Genomic DNA, 20,544 nt, shown 5'->3' with positions numbered 1-20,544 from the left:
GTGTTTGGGTGCCTGGGTGGGGCCTGTCTGGCTGCAGAGAGCAGACACTATGCCCCGTGTGTGAGGAGAGGGTTAATCAGCTGCACACAGTGAGAGTGGCACACTGACAAGTCACAATGAGCCCACAACTCTACATCAGTAGCCGGAAACAGGATTAGAGCCCCACTAATCAGATTGGGCATGGTTTTATGTTGCAGCCTGTGTCTATAACATGACAGCTTTAATCGGTGACACGATGGCTTTAACTCATCCAGTGCTTGTTACCCTTCTAGAAATGCTGGTGTAGCAGAGCTGAAGTTGTCTTCTCCATTGTTGGGGCATGATGATAATAGGTTTACCTGCAATCCTGTGTGCCATACATTGTGCCCCAAAGACTCTGGCCACATGTGACAAACTCTGCTCTGCTACATGTGCACAGATCCGCCCAGGAAGTGGCAGCATGTCTGATACTGTCATGTATTCTGCTGCTTGGTCGCTTTGTTTCTGGATTGCAATCCTTGTGGTATGTCTGATGTAAAATGTCCCTTCCCCTGTTCTCCTAACTCCATCTGACAGTAGTCAGGAAATAGAAGGCATAGCAGCCAGTGTCCTAGTCTTTCCCTGGGTCAGTACGGAGGTGGCTATAGGGCGATCTCCTAGGTAGCAGATGACTTCTCCATTTGGCACCATGGCATGCTGCTATCTGTAGTTAGTTTCCATAAAACCTGATGCGAAATCTACTGTGAACACAAATAATGCACCACAAAGAGACTGCAAACCCATCTCTGCTGTACCTGTGCATACCGCAGCTAGAGCTACAGGTGGTGCAGTCTGGCAGCAGATTGCATGTAGCTAAGCCTCTGTGCACACTCAGGTACTTGGAGCTGTTGTGTTGATGTTGTGATGTTTTTGGCCTATCTCCTTCTCTTTTTTTCCAGTGACCTACTTTTTAACAACTGGGCACTATGGGCCCAAGTTGTTAATGGACTGAAATCCAGTGGGTGTTTAAGCATCCTGCACATCGGGATATTTCTTCTGCAGCTGAAAAAAAAAGCTAGCTAAGTGTCAGAATATTTAACCTTGTCTACGCCAGGTGACCTAATTTAGCTAAACCTTGAGGAAGAAATGTAAACTATGAAGTAAGAAGGAAGATCCACCCTGTTCTAACTATTGAGCTTATTAACACTAACCTGTCAATTATTGCAGAGTTATGCAATTCTGCATGTGTCTTGGTATGGGTTTGGGATGTGCACAGTGATTATTATGCAATGCTGCGTGTAACCCTCTGGTTTGGGATGACTCAATTTAAGGTCCTAAATATTTACTTTTTCTAAAATTAAAGGGGCTGCACCGGAGGGGTTTTTGGGACGGTTGCAGTGTAACTATATGACTGCTCTTTCAGAAGCCACAAGCCTCAGTGTATGGCTCGGTCCTATTGCAGCAGATGTAAGCTGATTCTGATCCTTTCCCCAAGTACAATATAATAGACAAGTACTGGTACTTTTCCATTGAGAATAACTGCTCCGTGGTCCGTGCATGAAGACGCTTTTGCATTACATTCCAGTCATGGGTGCATTCCCATGGGTCCTGAGCCATAATAAAGTCTCCGGCCAAAATGTGCCTTTACTGCTTTCAATCCACTCCATTACGAAATACCAGATTGTTAGTCCTGGTTAATCAATAACTGAGGTCCCTTACACACAAGTCAACTTACAAGGGGCAAAGTCTGGATGGTCGACCATTTATTTAGCTGTCAAACCACAGCGAAGGCCCTATTCATTCACAAAGTTTTGTCTAATAGGAAATGCAGTTTCTTTGCAAAGCGTTGTATTGTTACCAGAAAAGGGAAAGTGGGTATCACAATGTGCACTTTTAGAATATCACTTTCAGCTTCACATTATGTGGTCTGTTTACTATGAGAGTAAAACCAGCTGCATAGACAGACCATATAAGTAGAGGATACAATGTAGAATCCAAGCTTAGATTATTACCCCTATATCACACTTCACGATTTGTCTTTGTTTTTTCAACTAATATATTATTTTTATTATTATTTATTTATTTTATTTTTAAAGCTATAGTCAACCTGTTCAGGAAAATCTAATAAGAGTCAGAAAACTGCCAGCATCATCGTATTACATCACTTCTGTCCTAAAGGTGATGTCATATGAAAGCCATTCGTCTCTGCTATGTGAAGCTTGATGCACTTTCCCTACAATAGTAATAACTAATTAGATTCTTGTTTGTCATACACTCTCCTCACTTCTCAATATAATAGTTGCTGTCGATGTTTCCTTAAAGGATAGCAGCCGAATAGATAACATTGTGAATTGCAGCATAAATATGAATACAGATATAGCATAACTGAGTTTTTTCATTTACTAGTTGGGGCTGCGATTATTTGTCCTTTATGATAGCTGTTAGCTCTACCTGTAGTCTTGGGATAACTATAGTAGTGATGTCACAATGAGTAATGACAAATTGCATTAAAGACATGGATTTGTAACAAATAATTTCAAAGGCTTATTTTATTATTGTACATTTTGCTATTAAATCCGCTATTGGGAGAAATAGGCTAAAGCTAATTTGTAATTGTAATGAGGATCCAATCAATATAAATATAATATAATATATAGACTTATAACATTGCACACCTAACTGAATCCCCCGGTTTACAACTGAAATTTACATTCAGCCGTAGCCTTATTATTATTATTATTGAAAATAGACTGATGTGTTATAAATGAACACAAATACAATGTCATTGTATTTGTAAATACGGTTTAACATGTTTTGTTATGTTTCACGAGTGAAGTCTGGAGTGTATTAAAATAATGTTTGCAAGCTGAAGATTGCTGGCGAATGTTGCTTAGAGGAAAAAAAGTAGAATGACTTATTTCTCACATTAGAGAGCTGCAGCAACTAAAGGGTTAGAGGACAAGTACCATTAACCCCTAACAACGCTCTTCATATTTGTGCATTCTGTGGCTTTACAGAGACCTTTAGGCTAAAATAAAAAATAGGCTTCATACATATATGATTTACTTTCAATTAAATAGTAATAAGGACAATATCAACGGAAGCCACAATCAGCCTCCAAGCTGTAGTGATAATCCTTTTTGGCCACTTTCTATGAACAATGTTAGTGCCAGTATCTGGTACAGTTTCATGTTGTAGAAAAAAGCCGAATCAATTTAAGTATACTATATAAAAATAGTAGTGTCCTGGTGGATCAGTGGTTAAGACTCCTGCTATACTGCATTTTAGGGCTTCCTCTGCCTGTGTTTGTGTATGAAACTTACTGGTGATAATCAGGCTTCCTAGGAAATTACCGAATGTGTGCACGTATCTGGCTCTGTGCACACTGTGAATAAATACCTTCCCTGATCAGAGCAACAGTATATGTTGCGGCCATATAAGTCACCTGTACATCTAGACTCATTGAACTTATGTCTTGTCAAGATTGACGAAAACTTGAACTATGTTAAATGTTATTTAATTGATCATTAGTACAAGTAGTAAATAAGTAACGGGTAAGATTGTTATATCAATTCTTTGACCATTTATGTTTAATGAGATAGGGAGAAAATATACCCTTTCTACTAAACATATGCCCCCAATTATGTCTGTAAATTGTCTGAATTGTAAAGCGCTGTGAAATATGTTGGCACTATATAAATAAAATGATTATTATTATTACACTGAACATCAAAAACTAAGATTTCAACATTAATTTTTAATTATATTTTAAGACGTAAATACCACATAGTCACAAAAGACTGGGACCAAGTGGTTTATTGCATATGCTATTTTTCTTCTATTTTTATGTTTGTTACATTTTTTTGTTTTGTTTTTAGGATTGGAAATGAAGATCTTTGGTAATAGATCCTCTCTTATTTCATGTAAACTTAAATCCACTTGCTCCTAATTTATCCACCATATCAGCTGGCAACCATTCCTGGCATGTAGTACACTTTCAGTAAAAGAATACCTTCCAATGTTATTCCTGCTGTCCGCTCACTCCTGCTTCTCCCTGGCACTTGGTTCAGGTTATACATCCTGGAGCGCACAGTTTATTAGAAAATACTCCAAACCTAATTTTTGTAATATTTTACTGTATCCATACTCTGTTCCTTCTTTCTCAGGGTCACATATTAAATGTTGTTCCTTAGGATAAGTTATCAATATCAGATCGGTGAGGGTCCAACACCCGGCATCAGTGGGAGCTCAGCTATATGCAGCTACGAAGATGGCCCGATGTACACCGTGTTGTATCAGACAGGACAGCACAGCTCCGTACGCTGTGTAGTAGCCATCCTCTGCCACTGCTGCTAAGCTCCTATTCACATGAACAGGATCTGAACAGCGGCCATATATTCTTTACTTCCAGCCATCTCAGGAACAACAAACAGCTGACTGCCTGGGTGTCAGACCCCAACCATTCTCATATTGATGACCCACATTGAGGATAGCTCAATAATATCATAAGCCTGGAAGACCACCTTACGTTTCTCAAGTCTTTCCTGCCATGTCATTTTTAGCCACTGTGTTTGGACCCTTGTTGTATTCCCAATACATTTCTGTATAATAAAATTTCTAGTCACATTACCTGCGAGACTCCAAGGATTTGTCCAGCCCAGGACAATGTAGTCATCAATTGTTAAATTGATAGCATCTTTGTGAGATATTGTTTTTCTGTTTTTTGGCTGTTTTTCATTTCATTGTTGAATATGGAAACTTTCAGTAAGCCGCTGCTGACCGAGCTCTTAGGCTAAGTACCCACAATGAGTATTTGGTATATTTTTGACGCTTCATATTTTCATTGCACAAAAAAGCGTAGCAAATTACAGTCCCAGCGAATGGGATTTATTAAAATCTCATGCCCACTGTGCTTTTTTTAGTGCAAAATAAACCGACCTGCAGTGCATTTCTTAAATCCCCAATATATCAATTCCTCTTGCAGTAAATATGCGTTTAATTTGTGGATTTTCCCCTTAGACTTGAATGAGATGAGGAAAATCCCCATGTAAAAATCATATATGCATTTATAGTGCATTTCCACAGCGGAAAAGCACTAAAAACCTATGTAATTTTCACATGACTGTCAATAATGCTTTATCAAAGCTAAGTAACAGGACGTATCTAAAAGAAAACAGTTTTAGTTAAAACATAACATACCAGAAAGAGACAAAACCGCCGCAGAAAAAACGTGATAAAAACACATGCGATAAAGAGATCAAGCAACAGCTAGCCTACTTGTTGTTGGCTATAAACAGAATGAAACTGAAACAAATATAATATACCAAAAATGGAATGACGATATATAAAAATATCGCCATCCTGACGTAATATCCTGCACTAGCACAGTGAATACTGTAGATATTCCAAGCTTATGTGATATATTCCCATATTAAACAGTGTTTTTTTGTCCGTATTGCTGACTTGAAGCAACCATGAGTTTATTGGATGAGTTCTACTCTTCCCAAAACATTAGACAAATGAGATCCATCATAATACAAGAAAAATAGCCATTGGACACAGACAATTCCGCTTATAATGGCACAAAGCAACTCCAAAACATGTAGTATTCAAAAAGGAGAACAAAGGAGCTATGAGCTTAAATGTATCAACTTAGTCTTACATATAACATAAAATACAAAATAATATATAAAATTCATGAAGATGGAAAGACAGCACATAAGTAACCTCGCAGCACAAGCACAATGTCCAGAGTGAATAGGACACCTACAGCTGCATACAAAATAGTCCACATATAATAGACACAATGGTCAGGAGTAAGTATGCAAACATATAAGTGTCAGGATAAACATACAGTACAGACCAAAAGTTTGGACACACCTTCTCATTTAAAGATTTTTCTGTATTTTCATGACTATGAAAATTGTACATTCACACTGAAGGCATCAAAACTATGAGTTAACACATGTGGAATTATATACTTAAGAAAAAAGTGTGAAATAACTGAAAATATGTCTTATATTCTAGGTTCTTCAAAGTAGCCACCTTTTGCTTTGATGACTGCTTTGCACACTCTTGGCATTCTCTTGATGAGCTTCAAGTGGTAGTCACCAGAAATGGTTTTCACTTCACAGGTGTGCCCTGTCAGGTTTAATAAGTGGGATTTCTTGCCTTATAAATGGGGTTGGGACCATCAGTTGTGTTGTACAGAAGTCTGGTGGATACACAGCTGATAGTCCTACTAAACAGACTGTTAGAATTTGCATTATGGCAAGAAAAAAGCAGCTAAGTAAAGAAAAACGAGTGGCCATCATTACTTTTAGAAATGAAGGTCAGTCAGTCCGAAAAATTGGGAAAACTTTGAAAGTATCCCCAAGTGCAGTTGCAAAAACCATCAAGCGCTACAAAGAAACTGGCTCACATGAGGACCGCCCCAGGAAAGGAAGACCAAGAGTCACCTCTGCTTCTGAGGATAAGTTGATCTGAGTCAAGAGCCTCAAAAATCGCAGGTTAAAAGCAGCTCAGATTAGAGACCAGGTCAATGCCACACAGAGTTCTAGCAGCAGACACATCTGCTCAACAACTGTTAAGAGGAGACATTGTGCAGCAGGCCATCATGGTAAAATAGCTGCTAGGAAACCACTGCTAAGGACAGGCAACAAGCAGAAGACATTTGTTTGGGCTAAAGAACACAAGGAATGGACATTAGACCAGTGGAAATCTGTGATTTGGTCTGATGAGTCCAAGTTTGAGATCATTGGTTCCAACCATCGTGTCTTTGTGAGACGCAGAAAAGGTGAACGGATGTACTCTACATGCCTGGTTCCCACCGTGAAGCATGGAGGAGGTGTGATGGTGTGGGGGTGCTTTGCTGCTGACGCTGTTGGGGATTTATTCAAAATTGAAGGCATACTGAACCAGCATGGATACAACAGCATCTTGCAGCGGCATGCTACTCCATCAAGTTTGCGTTTAGTTGGACCATCATTTATTTTTCAACAGGACAATGACCCCAAACACACCTCCAGGCTGTGTAAGGGCTATTTGACCAAGAAGGAGAGTGATTGGGTGCTACTCCAGATGACCTGGCCTCCACAGTCACCAGACCTGAACCCAATCGAGATGGTTTGGGGTGAGCTGGACCGCAGAGTGAAGGCAAAAGGGCCAACAAGTGCTAAGCATCTCTGGGAACTCCTTCAAGATTGTTGGAAGACCATTTCCGGTGACTACCACTTTAAGCTCATCAAGAGAATGCCAAGAGTGTGCAAAGCAGTCATCAAAGCAAAAGGTGGCTACTTTGAAGAACCTAGAATATAAGACATATTTTCAGTTATTTCACACTTTTTTGTTAAGTATATAATTCCACATGTGTTAATTCATAGTTTTGATGCCTTCAGTGTGAATGTACAATTTTCATAGACATGAAAACACAGAAAAATCTTTAAATGAGAAGCTGTGTCCAAACTTTTGATCTGTACTGTATATTATACAGGCTCATACCCATAAATAGAAATGTGAACTGTGCAGGCTGCAAGGTTACCATGGAAGAGAATAGTGTGCATTTCGATTGTTCAATACATTGCTTCCTCAGGTGGTCCAGTATACTGAGCCATCTGACAGGACCTTAAATATTATCAGTGCCGATCACGAGATTGGTACGCCAACCAATGAGATTGAAGTAGGTAGCGCATGTGCTCCCCGCTACGCACACCCATCATTCGCTACCCAGGCCATCAATGTGTCATTTTTTCAAGTAGAAATGTTTAATAGTTTATTTTTATCAATTAGTAAAATTCAAAATGAATAAACAGAACAGAATCAATTCTTCTAGGTAGACTTGTAGTTTTTGAAGGAACTCGGCAGCAAGGTTGTTCCAAACATCTTGAAGAATTAACCACAGATCTTCTATGGAAGTCGCTTGTGCAAATCCTTCTGTCACCTCATGTAATCTCAGACAGACTTGATGATTTTGAGATCAGGGCTCTGTAGTGGCCATATAATAATTTCCGGGGCTGATTTTTCTTCTTTACGGTAAAGATAGTTCTTAAATCACCACTGCAGCATTTTTATTTATTTTTTTCAGCAATGGAGTGGTACTACTAACCCAAAGTCCCTGGCCAGAATCTTACATTTACCCACCACTGTCTTCACCTTTTACCAGCAGCGCTCCGGTCCCGCGGCGCCATCTTGTGGCCGCAATTTCAGACTGACTGGAAGTCAGAGGTAACGGTCACAAATATTCAATGTAAGTCTAGAGAGCCAGAATGAGGATCTCATAGATTTCTAATGAAAAGTGACCTGCAGCTCACTCCAGCAAACACTGGAGCGATCCAGCAGGTCACAACTTGCTGAAGACTGACCGGAGCGGCACTGATAGAAGGTGAATACGGTGGCGGGTAAGTATAAGACTACGTGCATAGACCTTAGATGAGAAGCACCACTCCAGCACTGCAATAGAAAAAACAGTCACCGGAATCACTGTCTTGCTGCAGAATAAATTTGTAACCAATCAGATAACTCCCAAAGGTATTGCTTTATAGTTAAGTATCTTAAAATTGAGGACACCATTAATTCTGACTAAATCCCCAACTCCATTTGCTGAAATGCTGCACCAAACTTGCAAGGTTTCCAATTGTGTGAAAGTGTACCTACAGTGCCTTAAAAAAGTTTTCATACCCCATGAACTTTTCTATATTTTTTCACATTATACCCCAAAACTTAGATGTATTTTGTTGGGATTTTATGTGATATACCAACACAAAATAGCAAGTATTTGTGAAGTGTAAAGGAAATGATACATGGTTTTCTAATTATTCTAAAAATATAAATCTGAAAATTGTGACACACATTTGTGTTTAGCCCTCTGTAGTCAGATACACCTTTATAAAATCCTGAGTGACCAATTGCCTCTAGACGTCACATAATTAGTAAATTGAGTTCACCTGTGTGTAAATTATTCTCAGTATAACTACAGCTGTTCTGCGAAGGCCTCAGAGATTTGTTTGAGAACATTAGGGATCACACAGCATCATGAAACCCAAGGAACACACCAGACCGGTCAGGGATAAAATGTGGAGAAGAATAAAGCAGGGTTAAGTTATAAAAAAAGTAGCCCAAGCTCTTAACATCTCACAGAGCACTGTTCCATCCATCATCCAAAAATGGAAGGAATATGGCACAACTGCAAATCTACCAAGACATGGCTGTCCATCTAAATAGAAATTGCAAGCAAGGCGAGCACTAATCAGAGAAGCAGCCAAGAGGCCCATGGTCACTCTGGAGGAGCTGCAGAGTTCCACAGCTCAGGTGGGAAATTCTGTCCATAGGACAACTATTAGTCATATGCTCTACAAATCTGGCCTTTATGGAAGAGTGGCAAGAAGAAAGCCATTTTTGAAAGCAAAACATAAGAAGTCTCATTTGTAGTATGCAAATAGCCATGTAGGGGGCACAGCTAGCATGTGGAAGAAGGTGCTCTGGTCAGATGAAAACAGTGTAGAACTTTTTGGGCTAAATGGAAATCGCTATGTGTGGCAAAAAAAATTAACACTGCACATCACCCTGAAAACACCATCCCCCCGACAGACATGGTGGTGGCAGCATCATGCTGTAGAGATTATATTTCTTAACAGGGACTGGAAAGCTGGTTAAAGTTGATGGGAAGATGGATGGAATTAAATACAACGCAATCCTGGAGGAAAACCTGTTAGAGGCTGCAAAAGACTTGAGACTGGGGCGTAGGTTCATCTTCCAGCAGGACAACAACTTTAAACATACTGCCAAAGCTACAATGGAACGGTTTAGATCAAAGCATATTCATGTGTATGAATAGCCCAGTCACAGTCCAGACCTAAATCATATTGAAAATCTGATGCAAGACATGAAAATTGATGTTCACAGACGTTCACCATCCAAACTCACTGAGCTAGAGCTACTTCGCAAAGAAGAAAGGGCAAAATTTTCAGCCTCTAGATGAGCAAAGCTTTCAGAGATATATCCCAAAAGACCTGCAGCAGTAGTTGCAGCAAATTGTTATATTAGGTTTGATTTAGATTTCTCTTTTCTTAATTCACTTTGCATTTTTTTAATTGATAAAAATAAACTATTAATATAGCTAAAAAGGGCATCACCTAGGCAATAAACGTTGTAGATAGTATGGTATTGCTCACAGGGCTGCCATCAGGGCATTACTGCCCTTACTACTGTATGGGGCCCGGAGATCAGAAGCAAAAAGGGGGGCCCCGCCAGCCCAGGCCCCAAGCCCACGGCCCGGGGCCCCCCTCTCTTTGCTTCTGCTTACCAGGCCCTTAGGGACAGCAGCTCGGCGCATGATGCACCCAGCAGATGGAAATGGGTGCTGTACTTTTAATCCGTTAAGGTGCGTCATGGTCCTGTGACAGGCTTCGCGGCTGTGTGCGCTCAACTTCAGGCTGTGACAGGCTGTTGCGGCCGGGGACAGTGGCGGCCGGTCAGGCAGGTGTGTGTGTGCGTGCGTGCTTCAGGCAAGGCATTGTGTGTGTGTGTTAGACTAAGGCATTGTGTGTATATGTTTGTTAGTGAGGAGGCGGCGTGCAGTGTGTCTGTGTGTGATACAGGGGGATGCTGAGGGGTAGGCTGCTGAGAGGGAGGCTACTGAGGGGATGCTGCTGAGGGGAGGCTGATGAGAGGAAGGCTACTAAGGGGATGCTGATGAGAGGGAGGCTACTGAGGGGATGCTACTGAGGGGAGGCTGATGAGAGGGAGGATACTGAGGGTATGCTGCTGAGGAGGCTGATGAGAAGGAGGCTACTGAGGGGAGGCTACTGAGGGGAAGCTAATGAGGGGATGCTGCTGAGGGGAGGCTGCTGAAAGGGAGGCTAATGAGAGCGAGGCTACTGAGGGGAGGCTGATGAGAGGGAGGCTACTGAGGGGATGTTGCTGAGGGGAGGCTGATGAGAGGAAGGCTACTAAGGGGATGCTGATGAGAGGGAGGCTACTGAGGGGATGCTGCTGAGGGGAGGCTACTGAGGGGATGCTGATGAGGGGAGGCTAATGAGGGGATGCTGCTGAGAGGAGGCTGCTGAAAGGGAGGCTAGTGAGGGGAGGCTGATGAGAGGGAGGCTACTGAGGGGATGCTGCTGAGAGGGAGGCTACTGAAGGGATGCTGCTGAGGGGATGCTGATGACAGGGAGGCTATTGAGGGGATGCTGGTGAGGGGAGGCTGATGAGAGGGAGGCTGCTGAGGGGGAGGCTGCTGAGAAGGAAGGCTGCTGAGAGGGAGGCTGGTGAGGGGGAGGCTGGTGAGGGGGATTCTACTGAAGGGATTCTGCTGAGGAGGAGGCTCATGAGGGAATTCTGCTGAGGGGAGGCTGGTGAGGGGGATTCTACTGAAGGGATTCTGCTGAGGAGATTCTGCTGACGGGGAGGCTGCTGAGGGGATTCTGCTGAGGGGGAAGCTGCTGAGGGGATCCTGCTCAGGGGGAGGCTGCTGAGGGGATGCTGCTGAGGGGGAGGCTGCTGAGGGGATTCTGCTGAGGGGGAGGCTGCTGAGGGGATTCTGCTGAGGGGGAGGCTGCTGAGGGGATTCTGCTGAGGGGGAGGCTGCTGAGGGGATTCTGCTGAGGGGATTCTGCTGAGGGGGAGGCTGCTGAGGGGATGCTGCTGAGGGGGAGGCTGCTGAGGGGGAGGCTGCTGAGGGGATTCTGCTGAGGGGGAGGCTGCTGAGGAGGAGGCTGCTGAGGGGATTCTACTGAGGGGGAGGCTGCTGAGGGGATTCTGTTGAGTGGCTGTGGAGGGGGGGGGCACCAATTTTGTTTCAAGAGGGTGCCAACCTCTGCACACAGGTAGGGACGAGTAGTTGCTAAATAGGGTGCCCCCCTTCCCCCTTTACTCTTGACTGCTTGATAATATTTTTATATTATCACTTTGAGTTATAATGTTTTGAGGTGTATTTGTATTTATATTCTAGAATTTATAGGTTTTTAATGAATACCAATAAAGATATTTTTTAGTAGTGTATAATTGATGAATATATATGCAATAATATACCCTGTTTACATTTATTAATTCGGTGATCGCAGGCTGCGGCGGCGGGCAGGTGGTGGCGGTGGGCAAGCTGAGGCGGCCATCAGATTCTTCTTGACTGGGCGGCGGGCGTGGCGGTGCCACTGGCTCTGTGAGTAGCTAATTTAAGTCCATTTAGTAATTTGTCCACCATTTCAGTACCTGATTGTATGATACAATCATTCCCTCCCCTCCCCCCTTCCAACCTCCAACCAAAATTTGTAAGCTACTGGATGATCCTGAGCGATGCTGCAAAACCAAATGCCGCATTGCAACATCAGGTGGCAGCGCTCAGGATCATACAGGAGCTTATACATTCTGGTTGGGGAGGAGAGGGAATGATTGATGGAATCTGCAATCAGAAATACAGATTATAAAAAAATTGTCAAAATCTGGTTACAATTAGTTTAAAAAAATGTATGTGACACATTCTCTTAAAGAAAAATAAATAAAATATGCCTAAAAAGAGTATTGGATAGTATAAGAAATGTATAATAGGTTAGAGCGGAGTAGGGCCCGGCTTAAGAAATCTTTTGGCCAAAACAAAAGCTGCTGGCTATGTATGTGATCTGGGGTTCGATGGGAACTGTTAATGTGTGATTGGTGAGGACTTGTTGCAGAAGTGGAGTTTTTCCAAGACTGGGCGGCGGGACTGTGAAAGGTTCGAGGGGTGGAGGCGGAGCTGGGGTGGCCCCTGGGCGGAGTCTCAAGGGGGCCTGAAATGTTGCCAGTATGGGGTCCTGAAATTCCTAGTGGCAGCCCTGATTCCTCACCTGGCTGGGTTGTGTCAGGCACAACTCCTATGCAGGTATAGTTACCAGCTGCTGCTGCTCCATATTCTGGAATAAAACCAGCAGTAAATGTAATAGTAGAAAGGGATATATCAATTGTGTTTTTTCCTGATAAAGAAGTTTGATCAACCCTGAAACGCGTAGATTAATAAACTGCTCTTTACTCAACATCATCATCTCCATTGGGCATCTTGACCAGCAGCGCAAGAGAATTATCCGTATATCCCTTTCTACTATTGCAAAATAAACTATTAACACTTCTATTTTTGAAAGCATTCTTACTTTGTAGCATTTTTTCTACACCTGTCTAAAACTTTTGCACAGTACAATATATAGTAAAACAGGATCCACCATTCACAATAATTGATAGTTACAACTCACCTCTTCCCCTTTCCTATACAATTACCTCTGCACAGATCACAAAGCATGCCTAAATAGCTATCCTATAGTAGTTAGATCATCCTTTGCTGCTTATGGTTCATGTGGCTGCTGTTATGCATTTCTCTAAATGGTATTACCAGCTCAGGCAAGGTGTTCTCACCCCATCACCCTCCTCATAATCATGTACAGAAAATAGAATAAAAAAAAATCTGAGATCAAGACGTAAAAGCGGATTAGAAAAAATATGTATCGCTATCTGGTTTTAATTAAAAGAAAACAATAACTAAATAAAACAAAGTGTTGGAGCTATATATAAGCAATAATTGTCAGAAGTAGATATTAAAGTTCCAATACAACAGGCTCCTTTTAGAACGCTACTTTTTCACTTGTAGGATAAATTAAATTTTTTTGTTGTTGCAATTCAAGAAGTTGTCCACTACTTTTAGTCTGATCAGTTGGGGTCCGACATCCGGCGTCTCCGCCGAACAGCTGTTATCGGTGTCGGCAGCAGCCACCAGCCGGAAGTACTCACTTTCCGAGATGCTCCATCTACTTGTAGTGGCTGCCGCAGGGTACTACACATCTGCCTACTATTGATTTGAATAGGAAAGCGGATGTGCAGTACCAAACCCCGGCCACTACTATAGATGGAGCAGCTCGGCAAGTGAGAACAGCAGATCGCCGTGGGGGCTGGGTGTCAGACCCCGGCCGATCAGACATTGATGACCTATTCTAAGGCTAGGCCATCAATGTAAAAGTTGTTGACAACCTTTATAAGGGACAGGGAAAGGTAATGTAAAAAAATAATGGCATTTATTAAAAAAGCATGCATTTCCATACATACAATCAAAGCAAGAAACATTAACAGAGTAAATCTGACAATCTGCAAAACCCATTTCAGGATGGGCCAGGGTGTAGAACAATAACATTGAGTGTATGATGCTAATGAGAAACATCACCACAATCAAAGGGACAAGGACAAATTCAGCCATCCAGTGAACAGACTATAGAAACACATGCCAAGGTTACCATGTTGCATATTTCAATTCTGTACTAATCCCATCTGATCTGCGCTGCTGATCCATATCAGATTGGCTAATCCTTCTGGCCTCACTAACATAGGGTTGTAATTCCCTCTGTAAATCAGCTAATATGTGATACGTTAATTAAAGTTTTGGGGTTTTTTCAAAATAATCAGAACCTGAGAAGATGGTGCAGATAAGATAACTAAGTGTAGCAATCCATTCACCTCTGGGCCATGAAGGTAGTAGTATTATTAGGAGAACATGGTGTTTGGATGTATTATCTGCATTACTTAGCTCTATGTGTCGCACTGCTTATGCAATGATTTCCTTATGTTGGGTTTCACGTGCTAAAGTAAAAAGAGGTGTTCTTATATGTTCTGTATGAATAATGATTAAGTAAGTATGAACTCCAATCCAATATGGGCAATTGATGAGTCCCCTAAGCGCTAAATCAGGGATGTGTTTATTGGATGGAAGTGTAAGGCTAAGTGCCCACAATGCAGAAATGCTGCGGAGCGTTTCTGCATCTCCCTGGCAGAAAAAAAACATGCGAATTTTACATGCATTTTTTCTGCCAGGTAGATGTGTTTGTGAAGCGTTTTGAACATGCGATTTTGCATGCGGGTTGTCAAGCGCTTTTCCAAGAGATTTTAGCATCACTTGGAAAAGTGCTTGACAATTTGGTCACACTATATAAATCCATGCAACCGGCTTGGATTTATGTTGTATGACCAAGTTACGATGCTGCAAATGCTGCATCAATAGTAAAAAAAATAATAAAAATGTTGAAAAATAAAAAAAAAATGATAGTCACCTTCCGATGGCCCCCGGTCTCCTGTATGGTGCGTCCGGTGTCTTCGGCGGCTCGTGGTGCTCTAAAAAGGACCTTCCATGACGTCATTTAGTCATGTGACAGGTCACGCGACCGCCGACGTCAGCTGTCACGTGACCTGTCCCATGACTAAATGATGTCATGGAAGGTCCTTTTACCACCGTGATCAGCCGAAGAGCCAGCAGCGCCAACGGGAGCAGACAGGGGGCCATCAGAAGGTAAGTATATGTTTTTTTTTATTTTAATTCTTTTTTAACTACAGGTACTATGGTACCCGGGTCTGGATGAGAGTTTCCTCTTCTCCAGACCCGGGTACCATCCGCGCATTAAATTGCATAATATCCGCATGTGTACGTGTAGTCATGCGGATGTTAATCGGTCCAATGCAAGACAATGGCGGCGGGATTCCGCAAAATTAATGGTTGTGCTGCGAATTTTTCCGTAATGATAATCCGCAGCGGAAATCTTCGCAGCATGTGCACAGCACATGCGGATTGTCATTGGGGAACATGACAAACAACTTAACAAGTGTTTTAAATGCGTTTTCGCGGCGGAAATGGCGCAGCGGAAACGCATTAAATTTCATCGTGGACATGCAGCCTTACACCATATTTGTAAATGTCCATGTGTCATATTGAAATCTTTGTCACTTTAAAAACTAGTAATTCCTATGTGGCCAAGTGCTATTTTTTTCATTGACATAACCATATTTTTGTGGAAAAAGTTCTAGTTTTGAACAACACTATTCATTCTACCATTTATTATACTGAAAAATTAAGAAAAAAATTCCAAGTGGGGTGAAATGTTGAAAAAAATACAATTCTAAATTTTTACAGGGTTTACTGTACAGTAAATTACCTGGCAAAGTTAATATTTTATTATTACAAATACAGCGATACCACACTTGTATTTTTTTCTTCATATTTTAGTGGTTAAAAAAGTTCAGAGTTTGTAAAAAAAAAAAAAAAAGATAGATTTTGAGTCCCATCACTTTATTATTGTTCAGACATTTATATATCTTTTACATGTTTAAAATATTTTTAAACTGTTTCTATTTTGTCCATTTTTATGCATTTTTTTAGTCCTCTTAGGGGACTTAAACCTGTAGTCATTTGATTTCTTATACTATATATTCCAATACACAGTATTGCAGTAGACTAAAGAAAGACAATCTCCTATTTCAGTACAAATGTTGCGACAACAGGGCCTGTAGTAAGACTCCGGGTGCTGTAGAAATACATCAGCACTAATATTAAAAGCAAGGCCACAGAAAGATGAATTCAAATTCCCCCCCAAAATTTTGATGTGTTAATACAATGAAACCCCATAATCTTGTCGCACATGGATCACAACTATCTTGATCAGATCCAGCTCCAGTGACCACAGTTAGAGGCTGGTGCCAACTGTATAACACTGCCAGAACCTGCTCCATAAACCAGCACCCAGCATCGGACAATTATGTCCTACATCAGGAAGGAGTTAATATAATCAGAAGTATTTCACCTTTGTCCTTCTAATAGTAATAACTCATATTTAATGAGAACTGTCATCTGCAGATTTGGAATTTGTCAAGCAAGCAATGTACAGATGCTCAGTTTTTGTTGTGCGGGTTTTATTACCTGTATAACTTCAGTGGTGTGAAAAAGTTTTTGCCCTCTTTCTTATTATTTTGCTTGTTTGTCACACATAAATGTTTCAGATCACAAAACAAATTTAAATATTAAACAAAGATAACACAGGGAAACACAAAATGCAGTTTTTAAATGAAGGTCTTTATTTTATTATTAAGGGAAAAATAAATCTAAACCTACAGGTCCATGTGTGAAGAAAAACAAAATAAAGACTTTGGAGTGGCGCAGTCAAAGTTCTGACCTTAATCCAATTGAGATGCTGTAGCATGACCTTAAAAAGGCGGTTCATGCTCAGAAACCCTCCAATGCAGCAGAATTACAACAATTTTGCAAAGATAAGTGGGCCAAAATTCCTCCAGAGCGTTGTAAAAGACGTATTACCAATTATCACAAATGCTTGATTGCAGTTGTTTCGGCTAAGGGTGGCCCCACCAGTTATTAGGTTTATGGGCAATCATTTTTTCACACATGGTCCTGTAGGTTTGGATTTCTCTTTCCCTCTTTGTCTAATATTTACATTTGTTTTGTGATCTGAAACATTTAAATGTGACAAATATGCAAAAGAATAAGATCAGGAAGGGGGCAAACACTTTTTCACACCGCTGTATAACATTTCAGGTAATTAGTTCAGGTATAGGGGATGGCCATTTTGTTTACATCTTAGCAAATAATTTGGGTACATGATTTTGTGTCACTAATATAAGAGTATTCTGAGTCCTCCTGCACTTATTAGTGCAGCTTTCCTCACAGACTGCGCAGCTTTTGTCTGAAAATGGCTGCTGATTGAGGAGCATGTGACCAGACCTGTCTATTAGCACCATTCAACTGAAAAACAAGGGGCAAGCTGTTTTTCAATTGGAGGAGGCATGTGACCAGGTCTGGTCACATGCTCTTTCATCAGCAGCCATTTTGAGAACAAAAGCTGCGCAGTCTGTGAGGAAAGCTGCATTAATGAGTGCGGGAAAACCCCAAATACTTCTATATTAGTGAGTGCCACAAAGTCATGTACCCAACTTATTTATTAATATAAAGATAAAGTAGCCAATGTCTTACAGCTATGACAGGATGAAAATTATTAGTTTCTTACATGATTCTATTAATAAAGACATAGCAAGAAATCTCTATGGTAAATATTACATTTATCAAAACTCAAGTGATAGCCAACATTATTATTCTCACTACCCACTACTCACTGTCCAAATAAACAATTTTCTATTTGATAAGATTGTTAATCATTAGTGTGTAATATCACTTTAAGTGTCGACTATCATAACCACATTTGTCCCTAATTTTTTTTAAAAACCTCCTTTTCGGATCTTTTACTATCCCCATGTAATGAAATATGTCTCTATGGTAACAGACGACAAGCAAATCCCGTGTAGTCAGATCTTGCAGTAATACTCCCTTACAGCTTGTGCCCCCCTCTATTTGTAATAGTTGGTAATTAAGCCATAAGGAACAGATATCAGGGAGTGTGAATATTGCTTTCATTTTTCACTTTTGATGCATTGGAACAATGAAAAAAATAGGTTGCCAAAATGGTCCATTAATTTTAGTAGTTAAAGGAAACCTGTCACCAGAAAAAATGCTATTAACCTGTAGATATGGGGGTAATCTGCTGGTTAATAGCGCTATTATGCTGCCCGGTGCCTGCACGTAACCAAACGCTGAGGGAGAAAATTAACTTTATTTCCCCTGACAGCATTTTGGTTTCATTCACGAGGCAGCGCCAGCACTGGTTCAGTTGCCGTTCTGAGAATACAGAGCGGGGTCTGTAACCGCGCCCCCGTCATTGGCTGACACTCGCTCTGCATTGGGGCTCAGCTGTCAGTCAGAGTCGGGGGTGCGGTTAAAGCCTCAGCTCTGTATACTAAGAATGGTGATTGAACCCGCACCTGCGCCGCCCCCGTGATTGCAACCCAAACTCTGAAGGGGCAAATAAAGTTAATTTTCTCCCAACAGCTGTCGGCTAAGTGCAGACCCCGGGCAGGTTGATAGCACTATTAACCTGCAGATTAAACCCATATCTGCAGGTTAATAGCATTTTCTCAGGTGACAGATTCCCATTAACACCATGGCAAATTAAGTAAGAGTCATGTCTGAAAACTGCTGTATGTCTTCGTTTATTATTTTTGAGCTCTAGTTATGAATATTACTTGAAGTATATGAATAGTAACTTTCTAAGACGTTTGCAATATTTCCAACAGATAAAACCTCTCCATATATGAAATTACAGTCAAAAAACAGTTGCAAACAGTGTTCTACTGGTACCAAACTTTTGGTTCCTTTCTATTTTGTATTAATAAAGCTCTTATTCGTGCCCAGTAGTTTTACACTTACCTAGCTTTCAGCCATTGGGGTAATAACTGTGAAGAAGAAGAGCAGTGTGACACTTCCATACTGTGAGTCTATGAAAGCCATCGACTCTTTATTGTTGAAGTCGTATCTGTCTGTGACAAAATATCTTCTATTTATGAACATCTGAGAGATGTTCTTTAAGGGTTATGGCAGAAGAAGGTGTGTGCACAATCCAAAAACATCCCTATGAACCACAATTTGGATAGAGCATAATACCACCTCGATTCAGCAATACCGAGAGGGCTAAGATGATAAATTTGTGAGAGCAGGATATAGCCAATTTCCCTGACACAGCCCCACCCAGCTAACTTATTCAGTATGTTTCCAAAAAAGTGCGCAACCCCTTCCAGTGTGGCCCAGGGACATCCATCAGCCACATCTTAACACTTTAAGAATAGCTTTCATATGTCCATAGTTTAGTTAATGTCATTCTTTCATTGCTATTCTACAGTCATTTGATCTTATTTTTGTATAATAATGAACCGTGCAAATCCCCCTTATCAACGTAGTTGTGCTTCTTGGCTACACAATTTGAGATTCATTTATTGGTCAGTACGTGGAATAAAGTGTGAATAGGGTTAAATGGGTTAGATGACCACTGGTCACAAAATACATGTTGGCTTACCAAACCTCCGGATGAAATTTACAAATACGTCTATAAAAGTTTTAAGACGCCTCTCAGAATATTTCAGGAACAAGAAGATAGTGTTAATATGATAGAGATGTTCATAAAATAATGAGGAAAATGGGAAATAACTCATTTTCTACATAGGTGTGAGATATATGTGTATGCAGACTGTGTATACACATATATATCTATATATATATATAAACATATATATATACATATATAAATATAGATATATATATATATATATATATATATGCTGAATTATGATGAAGTCAATGTGTACTGGGTAGCTCAGAATTTGTTGTGATAACTATAATTTATAGCAAATAAAACTATGCTAGAAATGGTCTTTGTCATTTGTAATTCCAGATTTCTGTGACTAACAAGTTTAGAGATGAGGAAAGTTTATTATAGATTTTTAATACTAGTATTAATTTTTTTATATTTTTTCCTACAAAGAATGCACTCTCAAAAAAAGGAAAAAATAAACAGCTAAAACTAGCAATCCTAGTAAGCAAAAGGTTAACACAGTGAAACCGGGATTGCTACATTTGTGCATTTGTCAATCTGAGACCATTCTTTGCATTGCTTATTTTAGTTTAGTTGTCTAGTCTCCTGGATTGTAAAACTAAAATTATATTCTACTATAAAGTTAAACTACATCTGCGTTCATACAGCTTCTTGTAGAATATTGAAAACATCAAGAACTTTGAAAGCAGCATCGGTCTCCTGGAACCATTCCACTTACATGCTCAGTGTTCAAGTATGCATAACAGATTTTGACATTGGTTATTATTGTGTCCCTATTGCTGGAAAATAGTTGCTTACTTTAGAAATTCTCATCTGATGGTCATAAAAGCTCATGTAGAATTAATGCATTTCTTTAACGTACAAT

General features: G+C 40.6%; 1 protein-coding gene across 5 annotated transcripts in view; it reads right to left on the bottom strand.

The window, feature by feature from the left end:
* Positions 1 to 20,544, bottom strand: part of BCL6 (BCL6 transcription repressor) — a 79,609-nt gene that overhangs the window by 15,395 nt on the left and 43,670 nt on the right. The gene's annotated exons all lie outside the window — the stretch shown is intronic.

The sequence above is a fragment of the Phyllobates terribilis genome, unplaced genomic scaffold (assembly GCF_046119375.1).
Source record: "Phyllobates terribilis strain yellow unplaced genomic scaffold, ASM4611937v1 Scaffold_3__8_contigs__length_932513732, whole genome shotgun sequence".
In the NCBI taxonomy this organism is placed as follows: Eukaryota; Metazoa; Chordata; class Amphibia; order Anura; family Dendrobatidae; genus Phyllobates; species Phyllobates terribilis.
This window is presented reverse-complemented; position numbering and strand designations above follow the sequence as displayed.